This window comes from Manis pentadactyla, chromosome 19 (assembly GCF_030020395.1).
Source record: "Manis pentadactyla isolate mManPen7 chromosome 19, mManPen7.hap1, whole genome shotgun sequence".
Taxonomy (NCBI): domain Eukaryota; kingdom Metazoa; phylum Chordata; class Mammalia; order Pholidota; family Manidae; genus Manis; species Manis pentadactyla.
The window spans coordinates 1,750,343-1,769,758 of record NC_080037.1 but is presented as its reverse complement, the minus strand read 5'-3'; the positions used below and the strand labels follow the sequence as shown (position 1 = coordinate 1,769,758).

The window sequence follows — 19,416 nt, the reverse complement described above, 5'->3', positions numbered from 1 at the left end:
GCAGAACTTGTTCAGATCCCAGGGGAAGGCCCCACAAGATCCCTGCATCGGAACCAAGCTCCAGGGCACCAGCCAGTCCTGTGGGCCCTGAGCCTCAGTGGATGTTTGGAGAAACACGACTGCCGAGCATCGTCCATGAAGACGAGCTGCTTCTGGGATCCTGAGGAAGCAAACTCCCCAGGGAGAAGCCACCTGCACGCCGCTGGTGTGAGCAAGGCCGTGGGACCGACTCATCGGCGATGCTCGGATAGCCCCTGGCCCCCGGCTCCGCAGACGCCGGGCACACTCACCTGCCGCGCCCCAGCTCCCACCTGGAGGTCGTCTCCTCTAACGCGCAGCTTCGGGGAAACTTCTCTGTGGCAAAGCCACAGATTTGCCGTAGAAATGTCTTCAAATGCATAAAGTAAACTGCCTAGGATTGCAAAGGAGACAAATGATATTGAAATGTACTCATCGAAATATTAAAATATTTGTGACATGTATATTCTCTATTAAAGTATTACACAAACTATCCAGCAGCGGGTCTGATAAAGGACAGGAACTTCCGGAGGCCGTTTGATCACCCGGGAACCTCTCTGCTCATCGGTGATGCCCCGCACCGGAGAGACCCCCCCCACCGCCCGGTCTTCCCAAGGCCACGGCCCTCACCAGGACAGGCTTGGCCAGCTGACCTTCCCGTCCAGCTTGGAGGCGGGCGAGAGCCAGGGGCAGATCACGCCTCCCCTGGGAACGCGTCGGCCCCGCTCTGGAAGTCCTCCCGCCGTGGGGCGTCCTGTACCAAGGCCGCACAGTGAGGCCCAGCACACAGACTGGGGAACAGCTGGGGGCCCCAGCCTCCCCCTTCCTCCGCTCACGGAGGCTCGAAGAGGCAGCAGCACGGCCTCTGGATCCTCCTTAAACTTTGGGAGCCTCAGCGGCGGGACCCAAGCCCCTCCTCTGGGTGCGCGTCCAGAGCCAAGCTCTGGCTTCTGACTCCCTGGACGGCAGCCACGGGGCCGCCAGCGTGTGGGGGAGAAACATGGAAAATAACACTCGGGCCAGAACAGCACCGAGCGTCTCTGGGTTACCCCAGCCGGGGGGAGGCTTCTGCGCCAGCGTCTCGGGACAGAGACCGTGCCCTCCACCCCCACGGGGCTCATCAGCGCGAGGGCTGCGGAATGGAAAGAACTCGAAGAGACTGAAGCGCAGTCTGGGAAAACTGCAGTTCATGAATGAAAGAACCGAGTCTCGTCTTCATTTTCAGCCCTGGGGGCTGTGTGTTCCAGGGAGCTTAGGAAATCTACCTGGGTCCAAGCCTGCGTTTGGTGGCATCTGGTCTGTCCTGTGCGTGCCCCTTTTCTTTCTTAACTTTTTAGATTTCAGGTGCAAAACATGATTTAATCAAACGCCTCAGCTCATGGCGCGCTGTGAAGTCCCTTCCTTGGTCTGTCCTGGCTCCCCTCCCCCGCTGTCCGCTGCTGTTCCTTACCACTGAGCAGCACCTCCCCTAACATGTGTGACGTGTGCTCCTGGTATGCATGCATCTGTGGGAAGTATGCAGTGGGATTTGGTGTATGTATGTGCTTTAACGTGCATGATAGTGTCTCACTGTACTTCTTACCTTGTCATTTAACACCACGTTCCAGTGACTACTCACTAGTACATTGCTTCTGAGCTGCATAATATTCCCTTTGATGAAGGACTGCACTTTGCTGCTACAAATAATGCCACGGTGTACAGTTTTCCATGTGGTGCCTCGTGGGCCTGCACGGGACTTTCTCGGGCATGTCCCCAGGAGAGGGACTGCTGAACGCAGGCACGCACTGAGTCCCCCAGAGAGGCCAGACTGCTTTCTGGAGAGACTGCCAGTTCCAACTCCCACCTCCTATGCCTGTAGATTCCTATTTCCCCAAACTGGTGAAGACTTGGAGTCCTCTAGCGTTTAAATTTTTGCCAATTGAATGGATATTAAGTGGCATGATATTATTTTAATTGCTGTCCCTTACTATGGGGGAGGTGAGAACCTCCTGAACTTCAGTCATTCGGGTTTCTCCTTTGAGGCATCGCCTAGCTGCATCCTTTACTCATTTCCCTACTTTTTTCCAATGTTTATAATTCCAATATATAATTCCTTCTAACCTTACAGTTTGTGCTTATAGAGTCTTGTTTAAAACAACCCCCTTTTCCCACCCTCAAGTCATTTTTTTCTCCCACGTTGTGCCTTTGACATTTTGGTTTTGAAGCCATTAGGAGCTCATTCTTTATATGGCATGAATAGGAATGTAAATTTGTCCTTCTCAATAAGTGAGCCGGCTTTCCCAGCACCACCTGCTAAACAATGTATCTGTTCCCTGCCTCTAGCAGACATCATCTCATTACCCACATGCTCTGTTCCTGGGCACGCTAATGGGTTCCCTGTGTTCTCGCTGTTATGTTGGTGTGCTATGTCCCCCTTGCTGTGTGTGTGTGTGTTCACACACATACAACATGGGCAACTATTTATAAAGCTTAATTCTTCAGTGTGGCTGTAGAAGCAGTTTATCAAACTTCTCAAAAATTTCTGGAGCAGATACTCAAACACATTGAATATATAAGATTAATGTAGGGGAGAATGGCAAATTTATACTGTCTGATAATTCCATGCACTCGTTCATTTATTATTCATGTATTTTGAAAGACAATGATTTGAAGGATGTAGCATTTGAAAGATTTATTCATAAAATTTGGTGCATTCTTTGTTAATTTCTGTTCCTAAAAACTTGAGGAATTCTTGGTACTATGAAGGGCATCTTATTTTCTGTTACGAATGTTTCTTGTTGGTTAATGATAGTGCAAATTGGATTTGTATCTGGCAGCCTTAATGAACTCTTACGAGTTTAGCAGTCTATTATATTGTGGGTTTCCAGAGCATGTGGGCCCCTGAAACCAGATGCACGCTTGTGCTTGGCATTTCTCATCACTAAATCTTCCTAAACCTTTTCCGTGCTGGTTGGTCCTGTAACAGAAACACTGGCTATTGTTTCCTAGCATTTTCTATGCCAGGTACAACCCTAAGAACTTTACATGTATAGCCTTACTTGATTCTCACAACAACCCTATTTGATTTTATTTTTATCCACACTTTACAAATGAAGAAATGGCAGCTAAACAGTGAATTATCTCAGATTACATAGCCAGAAGCGACTGAGATAAGGCCACGTATCTTTGACTGTAAATCCCAGGCCCTCTAGAATGGAGTTATTTTAAGCCTGGGTGTCAGATCCGCTCACAACGAGCTAGGTAAAGTCCCTATGTCCCACCGATATGCACACTTGCTATGAAAAATGTGTAGTTTTTGTAATTGAACCTATGCTGTGTTTGTTCTGATTCTGTTCATTTAACTCTAATTTAATATAATCTCTAGCATAATTATAATAGATATATTTATATTAACCATAATAATAAGACAATTAAAATGGTCTCTAACAGTAAATGCCAAATTGGGGACTGGTATTTTTGTTTTTCATATACTTTTGTCTTTGCCTTTGCGTATCTTCATTTCATATTTATTTTTCTGATAAATATTGTGTCTTACATAAGTATCAGTTGATGACATTTAAAAAATTTAAAGAAGAGAAAAGAAGTGCTTTGTTTTTCCTTTTTAGCACTGATAGTTTCAAAAGCAATGAGCTGGAGTGTGTGTCCGTTCAAAAAGGCGTCTCTTGCTGGCATCAGTGTCTGAATGCAGCATGGCAGAACGAAGGTCATGCACCAGTCTGCCTGGGTGCCCGGTGTCCTCAGCTGTTTTAAGAAGGCGATTTGTATGTCTGAGATGCTCCAACCGAATGAGAGCCGTTCTGAGACAGCCCTTCCCTACAAAAGGACGCCTGAGAACGTTTCCTTGTGACGTCCCTTTCCAGCCTTCTCTGCGACTGCAGACCTCAGTGTTCAATGGATGGGATAGGCGAGACGCACTGCTGGGAAACATGAAGAGACGCCTGAGCTCTGAGCTGGGGAAAAGGCTTCTGTTTGAACAGAAACAACCAACCTTTAGATGCAACAGCCCCCCATCTGGAAAAGAACATACTGAGCTTGAGTGTGGCGGTATCTGCAGGCTAATTAGGTGGTTGTTGACAATGTTACTGAAGCTTTTTTTATTTAGAATATTAAAGTACAGTATTTGAACGTAGATTGAAGTATTTAAGCTGTCAGCACAGACAAGCTTATACAGTAATGTTGAGATACGTCATTGAATCTGTGACAAAATACATAGCATCTGTAGAATACTACAGAATAAAAAAAACAAGTAAAATATTTCAAAAAGTTTAAGATCCAATTAAATATAAAAAAAGTTATATAGAATAGTCTTCCACCATCATTCGATATGACGGACAAGTCAGTGAATTTACAATCTGTTTGTGTTAGAAACATCACTACCTGGCTGTGTTTCTGAGTGTATAATGCTGCCATGTTTCAAGCATAATAATTAGTAGAGCTAGCAGAAATAATATGGCTTTTACATTTGGATTTTAACTTTCTTGTATGTCACTTGTACAAAGATTTTTATAGCAGCCCTATTTAGCTCATGGAAAAAAATGGGAAAAAATCCAAATATTTAACAATAGGAAAATTTTCAGTAAGCCATCTTTGCAAGTATAATGAAATGCTTATTGCATAATCCTTAAAAATAAGTAAACAGAATATATCATTATGTAACAATAGCTCTACAAAAAAGTATTGGGACTGTCAAATAGAGACTTTGTCGAATATTTACATTTTAAAAAGAGCCAGAGTTAAGGTAGAAATGCAAGGGAAGCCCCCCCTAACATGTGTGCCCTAAGTAAGTCCCAGCCCTGAGCCCATCTTGCCTGGAAGTACCCATGTGTCTCCATCTCAGGAACTTTTTAAGATGACTGTAATTTAGGGCTATAGAAACTATAAATTATCTTTGTGTGTGTTTACATGATAATTACTGAGGCCTGCAGAAGCTGAATTTTAAGTTTATAAATAACATTAAAGTTATCATTTTAGTAACTTTAAGCCAATATTTCATTTTTGTTTTTCGGTTCTGTATCTTTGATCCAGATTCTCTGAAGTCTAAGTTTATATGCGTTAGTTGGGAAGAGAAGTGGGGAAAAACACAAAGGGGAAAAAAATCAGTGATTGATTGGCTTCCACTAAAAAAGTGTCCTGGTCCCAAATTGGAAGGAATCAGTTCCATCATCTGCTGTTGATACGGATGGATCCCTAGACAGAGCCTCTGAAGGCTGTTTCTTTTCTGCTAGTGACCGTTATTCCCTGGATGGCGGTGAGCATAATTGCAGGGCTGTTTCCCATGAAGAAGTGGCCATAATCGAGAACACGTTGGAAAAAACTCATTTTTCTCTTGCGACAGTGGGACAGTCTTTCATACGAGTCCCAGTTCACTGAGAACCCCGGTCCTATGCCGGGTCCCACACTGCGCACGGAGAGAGGACCTGTGTGCTCTTCCGGAGCTGGGGGTGAGGAGTGGACCACAGTTATTTCAAGAGGGAGGAAAAGTTGCTCAGACAATAATTTATGTTGCTTGCTTTAATACTAATTATCCTAACCTTTATATAAATATGTGTGAATGTAAATAGGCAAACATGAAAAAGTTATAGAACCAGTAGGAGTTGAAGAGCCTTGCATCTGAGCTTCTGGCTGCCCCGTGGTCAGGGGGTCCTGGGGGTCACTGCTGCCCCTCAGCCTCTGGGCTGGGTCTCACCAGGCCCTCCCGGTTGACAGACAGCACAGTCAGATAACTAGCTCCTCAGTACCCTGCAAAGCAGGGGACATTAGCATTATCAGATAGCACACTTACCACGTTAAGAAAATCTTCATTACAGTAAAACAACCTTTGTTGATTATCCCATATGACCTAAGACTTCTGATCACTAGTCTGCCCTCCCCTCCTTCTGCCCCATTACTGTGGTATTGAGGCAATATTCACCTGCATTCTGGGCCTGCCGCTGTGAACTCACGTGTTGATAAAGCACAGAGAATTATTATTCTCAAGTCTGTTTTCCAGATGTAAAGTCGGTAATAGGACCAGCATGTCCTCCTCCTTGAGAGAAGAGAAAAAAACTAATGAAGCTTCAAAAATCTTCCCTGAACACCTTCAGGAGTCAATCCACCCTCAAGAGGCCGTCAGACCTACTCCTTGGCCAGGGAACCTGCCGCCTGTTGTGGAGATCACTGAGTCTGTCGTGTGGCTTCTGCAAAATCATGTCCTGATTCCTCATTAACACAGGTTTTCCTTCTAAAGTTACTTCCTTTGATGTAACTGTTTCTATCTACAACTTGTTTATATCTTATAACCTCTGTTCTCCTTCACTTTTTGCAAAGTAACAGAGGAAATCAAAATTGCTGTGGTATTTATGGCCGATCTCTCGACTGTGGGAATAAATCATGCATCAATTTAACAATTCACTCAATAAATATTGCATCATGCCCTGTGATAAGAATATGAAAACTGAGTAAGATATTTTGGACATAGATACCAGTGATGGTCACACAACCTTGTAAATGCAATTAATGCCACTGGATTGTGTAATTAGAAGTGGTTAGAATGGAAAAGTTGATGTTACATATATTTTACTGCAAAAAAAACAATGCCCCATAACAAAGACATTGGCCAAGACAGTCCTTCCCATCTCACGCCCACCGTCTGGCAGGGAAGACCAGCCACGAACCGAAGTGTCCCAGGTCAGAAGAGAGAAGAGTGTGTTAGGGCACAGTGGGCACCGAGGCGGGGGCTGTGAGCCACACTCAGCTTTCTGTTTGTTACTGTTTGTTTTGCTTTTTTAGTGGTGCTGTTTTGGAAGGCCTCTGGGCTGGGCTTTCAAAGATGAGTGATTCTGCGCAGCTCAAAGGCTCAGGCTTCCCTCAAACGCTGGATTCTGCATCGTGGTTAGCAGCATGCAGATGGCTCAGTCTGACCCAGTACTTCTTTCTACCCCCATTTGCCTGTCCTACCCAGAGCCTGGACTTCTGTGGGACACGGGAGGCACCAAGGGTGCAAAGTTCAGGGGCAAGTGCTGGCCCTGCGCCTGCGTGGCCCTGAGGAGTGGCCGCCTGACATGTCTACGCCTCTGCTGTGGGACTCAGCGACCTGCTCCAGTTCCCTGCTTGCTCGTCTCCCTCCCTGTGCAAACTACCAACTGGGTCTCTGCACCTTCATGTCTCTGGGGGCTAGTGCAAAGCAGAGCACATGGAAGGTGCTCCATAGAGGCAGCATTCTTCAGTAAGCATTTTAAAAAGAATGAATGAGTGGCCACAATCCACCATGTGCCCCAGGGACACACTCTTCAGCCCGTATCTTCCCCATAGCTCCATCTGTCCTGTAGAGCTGGAGTTTGCTTGAGGCTCCTGGTCTCTGAAGGCTCCCCAGCCGGTCCCTCCTCCGTGCATCCCTCCTCACCTTTTTCCAGCTTTTATTCCTTCTCCCTGTGATTGATTTTGGAAGAGTTGCTCTGCCTTCAAGTGCACTGAGTCTTCTCTAGGGCCTGACCCACTGTTGGTCCCGCCAGTTTGCATTTCAGATATTACAGTTATCTGGTTCTTTGTTATATTTTCTTTACATCCTGGAGCATGTGGAACATATTTATAGAAGATGTTTCCATGTCCTTATTCACTAAGTCATCATCTCTATTATTTCTGCATCTCTTACTCCCTGCAAAGCTCTCTACCTGTGCTAACGTTTGCTTCCTGGCCGTCTGTCTTTGGGAGTATGACCTCACTCATTCCTCAGGGCATCCCTTCCCTGTGCACTTGAGTGTGTCCCATATGTTCTCCTGCACATGGATTCCCCTTGCTTGTGGCTGCTCCATCCCTCAAACAGAGGCCATGCTTTATTCTTGGAGATTAATAATGGCTACCATGAAATGTGCTTTGACACGGTTCATAATACTATGTTGGGTGCTTTTCCTGTATTTTCTCACTCAGTTTCTGGGTTTGTATCTGGATCTAGAAAGTTAGCTGTGAAACCTCCAAGTCCAGCCGTGGCTCACCAGCTTATGAGACTGATGTTTCCGTCAAATACATATAAGAAATCTGCATGAATGCATTGCATAGAATCAGTCTGGAGGTGTCACAGAACTATGAAGCCCGTGAGGACTTGGGGGGCCAAGTTCCTAGAGATGAGGGGTCCCTGAGAAGAGAGACCCATGCACAAAGCCCTTTTCCATGATGGCACCCACCAGTTGGGAGGCTGAGAGACTAAGAAGCAGTTAGGGATCGGAGCCCACCTGCAAGGAGGGGGACCTGATACACTGCTCCGGAATTGTAGCAGGACTCATGAGGGCTGAGGCCAGACCAGACTAGACCTCACAGAGGTAGAAACCCAGTTTCAAAATCTCAACCCAGGACAGGATTAAGGCGATCTGCCTCTTATTGAACTGCTTGCAGTAAGTGGAGATCCTCCGGGGAGAGAGCTGATCCCTTCTGAGGTCTGTACCGGTCAGTGTTCATGACCACCCATCTGTGCAGGTCAGCATCTCCCGCCGCATGGACTGATGCGACAGCTTCCTGGGGACCCAAAGTTGAGTGAAATGAACAGGGTGCTCGCCCTCACGGAGCTTATAGCAGAGGAGACCTTATGAGCAAAGAAATGTGAGGGAGGAGGCAGAAGGTCACAGGCCTACAGTCTGGTAAAGGGGAAACACGTGGATCAAGCAGTTGGTCACCAGGTAAACCAAAATAACACGTGCTAAGCTCCACGTAAGGGAGGCTCACGGTGCCGTGAGCACATACAAGAGAGATGTGACCCTGATCACAGAAGCCGAGGAGACCTTCCCAAAGAAGCGCTTTTGGGCAAAACTGAAGAGCTGTCGCTTAGAGCAGGGCTGTGTGATCTGATCCCAACCTCCCTTTGGAGCTTCATCTTCCGTCAGTTCATCGCAGGCCACCTTCTGCGTCCACCCACCCCCTGCTCAAGGCTCCCGGACAGCTCTGAGCTTCTGCTGGCCCACTCTGGGCACCCTCACACATGCGGCTCCCTTTGCGTGATTGCCCCTCGCCCTCCTCAGCCAAGCAGTCTCCTGGCTGGACCACACGTGCCCCTTCGGAAACTCAACTAAAACAGAGCACCGAGTTAGCTACGTATGGTAAAGAAAAGTCTTCAAGCGAGCAGGCTCCAGGCCTCCTTTAAGCTTTCAGCTGAGAAGTGATCACATAGTATTAGCTTCAATTCAGAGAAGTGATCTATAGGATCACTATAGGATCACGTCTCTGAGGCTGGGCAGGTTCGTAAGCCACCTGGGCCCACTCTCCTCCCCAGGGTGCGTAAGGGCGAGCATTGCCATTCTGCCCCGACAGACACCAGAGAAAGTATGTTCAGAGGAAAGCAAGGACCCAGGGGAAGATTTTGCTTTGCATTTAAAAAAGGAAGCATGAAGGAAACTACTCTTGCCTGTTTGGATTTGCCATCAGCACGTAATGCTCACAGCTGTGGTGCCCTCCTCGGACCGTGCAGGGGGTCATCCCAAGATGCCAGCTGGCCGGGCACAGAGGACAGGCAGAAAGACCCTCGGTCTTCACGATATTGTCTGAGCTGGTGCATTTACCAGCCTCAGGATGAAGTTAATAGCAAAACCGGATCCTGGTGGCACTGCTGGGGCATGCAATCAAACCTTATCTGAAGTCAACCCCAGTTCTGGAATTTTCCATTTCAAGATCCTAATACATTTCCTCTGTGTGTGTGTGTGTGTGTGTGTGTGTGTGTGTGTGTGTGTGTGAGACCTTGGCCAGCCACATAGTCTTTTTGTTTGTTTTGTTTTTGATATTTTTTAATGGAAGTGTAGTTGACGTACAATATTGGTTCCAAGCATACAGCGGGGTGATTTGACAGCCACGTCCACCGGTAAGCGCTCACCCCGACTGCTGTGGTTACGGTCTGCCACCACGGAAAGGTGTTCCAGAGCCACTGGCTTGTTCTCTACGCTCAACTTTCATCCCTGCAACTAAATCATACTGTGATTGAGGTTTCATGCCTCTTTATCCCCTTCACCTATTAAGTTTCCTTTATTTTTAAGCCAACTTTAATGTTTTTGGTCATGTACCACCGGCAGCCTCCCGAGAGGGCAGTCTGTTGGAATTACCCAGTGCTTTATTCTCATTTTACAAAGAGAAATAACAGAATGAGGCCCACAGGTGGGAACTGGCCAGTCAGGCAGGGACGTGGCTGCCAGTCTGATACTAGAGAACAGACTTCCTGTCTCCTGGTCTATTGTTTTCCAATAAGCTTTTTGGTCCCCACAGTTGCAGAGATGGGTGCGATTTTCCAGCTAAGTTAGGATGCCAGGCAGCCTTTCACTTACAACACTAATGAAACTATTCCTTTTTGTGGCTACTTGGACTCTTTGGAGATTTAACATTAAGAGGTTTTTGTGTCCGTGGAATGAAATCAGCCTGGGAAATCCTGCTTTTCTAATGTCTTCTTGAGCGTATCTGTGATTTGCATTACTAAGTGTCCTCCTTGTGGGGCACACAAGGCATGTGACACATTCCTCAGAGTATTTCCATAGCAACCGGCAGGCATAAAGAATGCTTTGCTGAATCACAGAGTTTAGGAGTGGGTATTGAGTCCCAAACCTGATTTCCCCCAATTGCATGTTTTCCTTACTTGTGTACATCTGTGTGTGTCCCTGTGTGTGTATGTGTGTGTGCATGCATGTGCTTAAGTGAAGTGTGTACAAGAATGCAACTGGGGCAGCTCTGTGGCTAACTTTAATTTTTCCTTTTTATTTTTTCTTTCTCACTGAGGAACGTCCTTGTGTCTCTCATTCACCTTCTGTCCTTTCCTCCCGCCTCCCCCCCATCCCCACTCCTTCTCTCTAGGCATCACTCTCGTGGAAACGATGTTTCCAAGTTCCCCCCTCTTGAGACATGTCACCATTATTTAAACAGGGAAAATCCTCTGTTTCAGTCGAGCGTGTGTCATGTGCAGTGGTTGCTATGGAAATACTCAGAGAAAAATACCTGAAAAGAGGTGTCAAAGTGAAGTTTTCTCCAAGCGAGGAGTATAGAAACGAAATGAGTTACTTTATGAAGCAGTGTCCGGCTGGTCGCCGACGTGTGGACCCGAAAGCTTGGGTTTTCTAACCCAAAGCTTGGATCTCACCGTGCCGGCAACACGCCCGCAGAATGGCCTGCTTGCAGAGGCCTGAAGGCTGGTGTGTGGTCCTGCTCCGCTTAACAAGAAGGCACCTCACCGAGGCCACTCGTCTTTCCCCTTCCTGTTCCCAGAAAAACAACCACGTGCCCCCTTTCCCCCAAAGTGCTTAAATATAAACTACGCTTTCTCATTAATTCACATATTCATCAGTATTTGTCGAACACCTGCTGTCTTCCAGACACCGGGAGGCCCTGAGACCCGTGGTGAGCGGGATGTGAACAGGAAGCCTCCGTGCTCAGTTCCAGCAACGCCTGCTCTGCGCAGAGAGGAGGAGGGGGTCGGGGCCGCAGTGCTCCCAACAGCCTGTCAGGCGGACAGGTGCAGAGCAGGGAGGGACTGCTGTCGGGATGGACAGCTTCCCTTTCCCCGGGAGAGGAGGCGGTGTTGATGCCGGGGTGGGTAGGTTTATAGTCTTCATGGCTGAGAGCTGAGGGTGCTCTGGTTGCTGGTTCTTAAGGCAAACGCTCACACTCATAAATACTATAAACTTACAGAGGCCAAAGGTCACTGGGGTGGTTGGGTTGCTGAGCACCTCATTGCTAGGCTGACAGTAAGATGCCATCTCGCCACTGAAGTCCGGCTTCCCTCGACTTCCGTTCACCCCAGGAATGCCAGCCGCTATTGTGTTCTACCCTCGTGCTGCCTTAGAAACAAAACATTTATTTTTTGTCATCTCTACAACCACTGCTTTAATTCAGGGCACGTTCGCCCCTTATCCAGATGGTGTGAACAGCGTCCTGACTGCCCTTCCTATTTCCGGTCCAGCTTCCACACGGAAAAAGGAATTCAACTGCTAAAAAAAAACACAATTCTATTAAAAGAATCCCCAGGGTCCAAACCGTTCTGTACCTTTTCACTTTCTTTGAGACGAAAGTCAGCGTCCAACAGCCAGCCTACAAGATGCTTCCCGATCCGGGGCCGGCCTCACCCCCCCCACCCCTGTATCTCCTCCTTGCATTTTCCTTCCCTAAATTGCACTGAAATGCCCGCAGGTCCTCACGTCCCACCAGGTCCTTTCTGTCCAGTTCGCCTCCTCCCCCTGGCTAGCTTTTTCCAGGATAACTGCTAATTTATTTCTCAGGTCTCCTCCTTGCTGTCATTCCTCCACAAACCTCTCCCGATCCCCCAGGATTGGAGTGGTTGCCTGTCAAAAGGCACCAAAACCATCCTGGCCACCCCCGGTCACAGCATATTCATTCACCCCTATCTCACTCTGGATTATGTACACATATTAAGACAAAGTCTATATCATGTTTACCACTGTATCCCCAGCGCTCCGCACAGTGTCTGGCTTATAAGCAGAAAATTGTTTGCCAACTAAATGAATGAATGAAGTTTTCGCAGAAGGTAAAATTGTCACTGAGGATGATCAAACGCATTGTCTGAGTCCCTCACCTAGTAAATAAACAGTAAATCTGCACCTTGAGCCCCTCCCCCTCCCCCGGGTCCCCTCCCCCATCCTCCCTTCTCTTCTCCCCATGATTTGCCGCCCTGGAAGACGGCCTCCCTGAGGCTGACTGCCTCCATGAGGACCACTCCCCGTGCGCATTTGCAGCCCGCCGCTCCCTGCGGGTCTCCAAAGTCACCTCCAGGAGCTTGGTCCGCATTGCCTCTTAGCAGGATGATGGGAATTTCAGGCCTCATATCATCTGACTGACTCAATTTCTCTTTTCAAAACATTCTTGGAAGCCTGATAGGCCAGACATGCCCCAAGGCCATTCTTGTCCCCAGCAGTGAGCTGGTGCGGGGTGCACATGAGCACAGGCTGTAGGAATGCAGAGGTCCAGGGCCCAACTCCACCGGGAGGGCCGGTAAGAGCGTCCAGAGAAGTCATATAAGGGGGACTCGTCCCAACAGCATCCCAACATCGTCCCCCCTCTTTGGGTCCAGGAAGGCAGCTGGTCCGTTAGGCACACCATCCCCTCCTGCTTGGAAGGGGGCCCCGACCTGGAATGTAAACACCCGGCACCCGGCTTCGAGCCCGCCACGGGGGCTGCACTGCCGTCCCGTCTCGGCTCCCAGCTCAGCCCCTCTGCCGAGTCCTACTCCAAAACCAGGTGGGATGACAAAATACAGGATCTCAGCTTGAACACAGAGTGTGCATCCGGTGTGGACTGTTCTTTCGTTTAATTAGGACTTGCTGTTTGCTGCGTTCCTATGATCTCTCTTCATGAATTGTGTTCGTTACTCATCCTGTAGACTTTGAACATGTGGCATCTATGAGGGAAATGACTCTTTCCCCTTTGAAAATCATCTCGGCGCATAAACAAGGCAAACTGTGTGTGTGTGGCCACCTGTAGCATTACACGCGCCGCGGTAGGTGTTAGCTGCTCTGCTGGAACAGGGCCAGGCTCCAAACTGCACAATCGGCCCGGCACTTCCCAGGGCACACCGACGTCTGCTCAGGGCGTGGGAGCTGCAAAGATGAACACAACGGTCTCTGCTGGCACAAGGGTTCTCAGAGCAGGTCAGGAGTCCTATCCACGGACAAGCGGCTACGATACGAGCCACACCAAGATAATTATGCCTTCTGTTTGTTTATCCTGGTTCAGTCTAGGAAGAAATGCCATCGACATGACCTCATTTGATTCTCACAAGGGCCCTTGAGATGGTGTTACTTCATTCAGAGATACAGATGAGCAAGGCCCAGAGAATGTGAATTCATGTCCATGTTCCCACAGCTTGTAACTAATGGGAGTTCTTTAAATCCCAGCCTAGTTCTGGAAGGACGGGAAGGGAGACACTAGCATGAGCCGAGGCACAGGGAGAGTCTCGGTGTGAACGGGTGGAGACCCTGCCTACGGGAATAGAGGCGGGAGGGGAGGGAGCAGTCTGGGGTCTGTGACCTTTAGCTGACACCGTCAACATTAATGCAACAAACATGAACTGAGCACTGGGTTAAGTGCTTCACATGACTCAAAAGAAACCGGTCCTTCCCCTCCAGGATTATGCAGCGTGAGGGAAAACAGACCTAACACAGAAGAGTCGGTCCCCGAGAACACCCACACGGGGCACGCGGTGAGTGCTCTGGGCGGAGGGACCTTTATTTTTATTTGTTTATAGTCTATTGTGTTGACAGATTGAAGGACTGCAGGGAAGCTAGTTTTTAAGAAGTGCGTGGAGATTACGTTGCTCTAAAGACATCAGTGTTTCAGGAAGATATCAGACATTCAGCTGGGCCTTGAGAATGAGGAGTCACTTAGAAGCTGTGAGTCAGGGGGCTGGGTCCTCGGCGCCCCGCAGGCCGGGGAAGGGCGCGGATACCCCGCCTTGCAGCAAACGAGGCCCTTGTGGGACAGGGGAGGGGAGCAGGGGGGAGGCCAGGCGGCAGCCGGGCCCTGACCGAGTCTGATGCGGAGACCTCGCTTCACCCACTTCTTACGTCATGTTTTGAACCTGGTCAGACCAGTTATCATAAACGCGTTTTACAGGTATAAACACTCTTAGGGGGAGAAATGACCCAGTCACAGCCACGTTATTAGGTTGCAGCAGAGCCAGAGCTCAAAACTGGGTCATTTTGATCTCTGGATCCATGTCACCTGCGTTTTCACGAGGAACTATTTCGTATTCCGTTTCATTAGCTTCAATCGCAGCTCATCAGTTGAATAAATTGTGGGGCAAAGATATCAAGTCCAAATTCACCAAGTTTGGGGAAATCATGAAGAGTATTTGATCGGACTTGGGAGATTGGGTGTGTTCATGTATGTGTGAACAAGTGGTGGGTGGGGGTGACACTTTCTATAGGGACTTACTTAGTTAAAGGTGGTTCTTATTTTGCTACTAAAATGAAAGATAACAAGAGCACATTTGTATCTGGTGGGAACAACCACGGGGCAGACAGAGGCTGGGTCAGGAGCCAAGTACTGACGGAGGTTGGAGGGCAGGGGCCAGAGGGCAGGTGGGGGAGGGAGGGCCACTTCTTCAGCGCAGAGCGGGACAGGGGCGCGGGCCCCTCTTTGTCCCAACTGGTCATCCTCCCCTTTTCTCTCTTTTCCTGCCTTCCTTGGATTAATTTTTTATGATTCTATTTTGTTTCATTTGTGTATCTATGACTATTCCCCATTTTTCTAGTCGGTCGCCTTAGGGTTTGTAGTATATCTATTTAAACTGCTGGAGTAAACATTCGAGTAATATTATTCCAGTTCGTGTCAAGTCTTACAAGCAGAGGAACCCCCTCCCCTCGCTTCTCCCCTCCCAGTCTTTGTTTTTATTTTGTGCAATAAAGATTTGCTCTACTACCTTCTCACCTGCAGGAAGTCGGCTGCCCTTATCTTTGCTTCTCTCAGTATCATACAACCCTGTCCCCCACCCCTGGAGGTTTCTACGTGTTTCTTTACATCACTGGCTTGAAGCAAGTTGATTACAACGCATAGAGAGGAAATCTGCCGTCAGGACAACATGATAAGAGACTGTGCGAGTCAGGCTGCGTGTGCCTCGAGAAGGCCATGCGGTCGTGTAGAAATGAGCTGGGAAAGGGTGCCAGCAAAGACTTGGAATAAGACCTGGCATGAGGAGGAGAAGGACAAGGAGAAGAGAAAAAGGAAAATGGAGAATTGTTTTCTTCTCTGAAATATAGAAAAGATTGATATTTCGGTTCTCTGTTACACCAAAAGTGTACACATGAGAAAATAGTCAGAAATCAGGATGGATTTTCATTCTACATAGAGAATGATCAGCGTGACCAAAATATGTTAGGATCTTGGTATTTAAAACCTTCGAGAAGGAAACAAGTCACTTTGATGAGTTTTAAAATATTTACCTTCTCAGAAACTGCAGATTGCACCAGATTATGCCCTGAACTCTTCTCTTTGAGAATCTATCAATTTATGAAGACAAATACATATAAAAAGATTTTCTTAGGGTGATTTAAAGGCCCTTTGAACTTGATACAAACTGATTCTGCAAAAGAATTTCACGAGAGTAAGATCACATCTGTCAGACTCCAAGGACAGGATTTTCATTTCTGCCCGGCTACATTCCATCTGTGTGACCTTGAACTGGACACTTAACCATGGAAGGCCTCATCTCTCCAACTATAAAATGAATGTTACAAAATTACTTCTCCTTATCCAACTAATTAGAGTATTACAAGGATCAGATAACTCAATGCTTGTAAAAATACTTCACTGACTATAAAAGACTATGTATGCAAATATTACTTCTAACTTTTCATCCATAAATTATCTTAACATAGCTCAAGGGGAAGTGAAGGTCCACGAATGCACTGAGTTTATAGTTTACAACAGATATATTACACACAAAAAAATAGAAAAGATGGTAGGCCAAAACTAGAAAAGATTGACTCCACCTCTCCTTTTCAGATGGCAGTAAATGTAAACTGCCCCACAGAATGGACAGTCTGTGAGTTACCAAAGCCAGCGTCACCCATTTCCAGCAGGGGTGGAGCAGGACATCGCTCAAGAGGAAAACCACTCTCTAAAAGCTTTGATTTATTCCTATTCCCTAAATTTATGACAGCAGGTTGGTTGACTATGCCATCCACACATAGAGAAAAACAGTCATTTTTACTCAAACCAAGAAGAAAGTGAATTTTTTCCTAGGCCAGCAATACAAGGGCAGTGAGATACACTGGGTATAAAAGTTGGACCCCTAGTGGATGTACCAGGAATAAAATCTAAATCATAAACTGAGGGAAGACAACGAATGCCCGGGAGTTAGCAAGATCTGCTTTGAAGCAATAGCAGTATGCCATTTTCTTTGTAGATGGAAAGAACTTTTCTGATACTATTTGCTGAGATGTCTCATTTTTTTTGTAGTTTGTTTTTAGCACTCTCTACAAGGCCCATAAAAAATATGCCCATTCTTGAAGATTCCTCATAGTTGTCCAAATAAGAATTTTCCCCAATTCCTCTGGTAACTTCCCCGATCACCCACCTGTGATCTGACGACTCCTATTGAAGCAGGGTGTTCACCAGTCGGAAGAGCACAGGACTGGGGCAGACGGGAAAGTTTATGCCCCCGTTCATTTCTTGGTGTGCTTCATGCTGTGTGCGTCAGGCCCTGTTCTGCGCACCTTACGTGTACTGACTCATCCCAGGAACAGTCACTGAGCATAAACTGAGTGAGTTCTTATGATATCTGAGCCCCTATGCTTGTTGTAAAGTTGTCCTTTTCTCAAGGAACTCAGAACAAGTTAGGAGGAAAAGGCAGATAGCGTACTGTGCCGTAGCTTCTGTCTAAAAGCAGGGATTGAAGAGAAGAAGCCTGCCTGATGTTGGGGAAGGGAATACGGGGAGGAGCAGGGAGACCCCGAGGGAGGCGTCCTGCGGGCCAGCTGACCCGAGTGGGGCAGCGGCGGGCGGGGAGGCTGCAGGTGCAGGGGGCACAGAGACATTGCAGGTGTGCACAGAGCTAAGCGGAGGAATGTACGCAGTCCTCTGCCTGAGCAGAAAATGGAAGTCCACTGAAGAATTTTATCAGGAGAATAAGAGGTCAGATTTGTTTTGCATTTGATATAGTTCACATAATTTAGATAAGCTGGTGGCACATGGGGCACACGGCTGAGACTGTACCACCAGCCAGGACATTGTTCTGTTAGAGTAAATATCAGCCCAGTAAGGGACCGTGGTACCTGTGATGAACCACTGGTCAGCTTCCTTCAGTGCACTGGACAGTCACGAGCTGTGAATCAGTTCCACTAAGGAGATCCACTTCTTTAACCTCCACTAAATTTCAAAATGTCCTCATTCGTTATTTACTTGAACGGGGAGTCAACGGTCAGGCCCATGTCTGGTTAAGGCCTAAAAAGAAGGGGAAGGAGTTGCCCCCCCTCCCCCTCCCACCTCCTAGGCTGTTTCAGCCATTGACTAGCCATGCGTCCTGCCCCAAGCCTCCCTCAGGCTCCTCAGCCATAACGTACATGGACCAGACGGAGTTTCAGTTCTGTTGAAACTTGAAAGTTCTAAGAAGCAGTTTCTATTCTGTGTAACATTTTCTTGGTTTCAAAGGGAACTGGAGACAGATATATACGTACCCTTATATATCTTATCTCTGCATTCGTGAGTAGGACAAGTAGCTAGAATATGTATGATAATTAACCTCACAGATCTGCAACATGAACGCTGTAGATTTAAACACACATACGGCACTCATACTAAATAGTACATAATACATTTCTGTATATGCCAGGATTCTAAACTAACTACCCAGAATATTCTTATGTGCCAGGAGAGTGAGTCAAGTATATATTTTTTAACTTAAAGCATTTAAAAAAATTCCTTCCTTACTTATCTTTGAAAGATGTTCTGAATCTGTAATTTGGGAAAGGGTGAAAACTGGCTAATGGCTGAAGTTAAGGAAGAATTTCAATTATTTTTTAAACTAAATACCTATTAACATTTAAATTACATGTCAACAATCATACTCAATTCTTGAAATGCTCTATTGGGACAGAACACAAGCAGTCACCTCTGTAAAGTGACAAGTCTCAGGAGCCTGACATTCATCGTGATGCATTTCCTAGCAGGCAGTAAGTAAATAAGAATGAGAACGGACTTTGCTTTGTTGAAACCTGGTAATAATGTCAGGACTTGCTTAAGCCTACAAATGATTATCTTTTGTATTTGAATTTAAATAAGACCTGGATTTATGGCCTGGGTTGTTCTTTCTCTTGAAGGTGTTCACAGAGGGGCTCTACTCGCACCCCCCCGAGGAACCAGGCCACCCAGACAGCTCGTCTTTATCATCTCTGGCCCTCCTCTCAGGTGACCCCAGCTCACCGGTCAGATCTGCCGCCTACCACCCGAGGCATTTAACATGGACAGAATGAATGAGGAGCCACGCCAGGGCCCACAGACCAAGGATGAGGCAGTCTGTGTGTACATGTGCATCGTACACGGGATCCACTTCTCCCACCACCGTTTATCAGGCTGTCCGTCTGTTTAAAATAAAGACGTGATTATTTCCCACTCTGGATGTCAATACAACCTCTTAGGCAGTTTTCCTCCAACAAGATGCACATGTGTGGGCACATAGGGACTGAGATGCACATACACGCTCTCCATGAGGAAAGAGAGCAAATCTGTGAGGAAGACAACCGAGGAGCGTGGGGTGGGTGTGCGCACCAGGTAGTCATGGGACTGCTGGCGGCTGGCGGAAGGTCAAGGGAAAATGCATGCCTGGAAGAGAGAACGCCCTGTGCAGACATCAAAGCGTGGTTTCCGAGAAGGGCAATTTTTATATTGCTGTTGGCAGGGATGGACTCCCATTCAAACCATTCAAAGGCCCTACAAAAGGCTTGGCAT

The 19,416-nt window shown here is 47.3% G+C and overlaps 1 long non-coding RNA gene across 1 annotated transcript in view; it reads right to left on the bottom strand.

Annotated features, from left to right (window-relative positions):
* Positions 1–294: 294 nt before the first annotated feature.
* Positions 295–19,416, bottom strand: part of LOC118919954 (uncharacterized) — a 69,541-nt gene continuing 50,419 nt past the window's right edge. Inside the window, exons 2-3 of the long non-coding RNA XR_005027737.2 lie at positions 5,930–6,043; positions 295–412 (exon numbers count right to left, since the gene is read on the bottom strand). This is a non-coding gene — a long non-coding RNA (uncharacterized LOC118919954). The remainder of the gene's footprint in view (positions 413–5,929; positions 6,044–19,416) is intronic.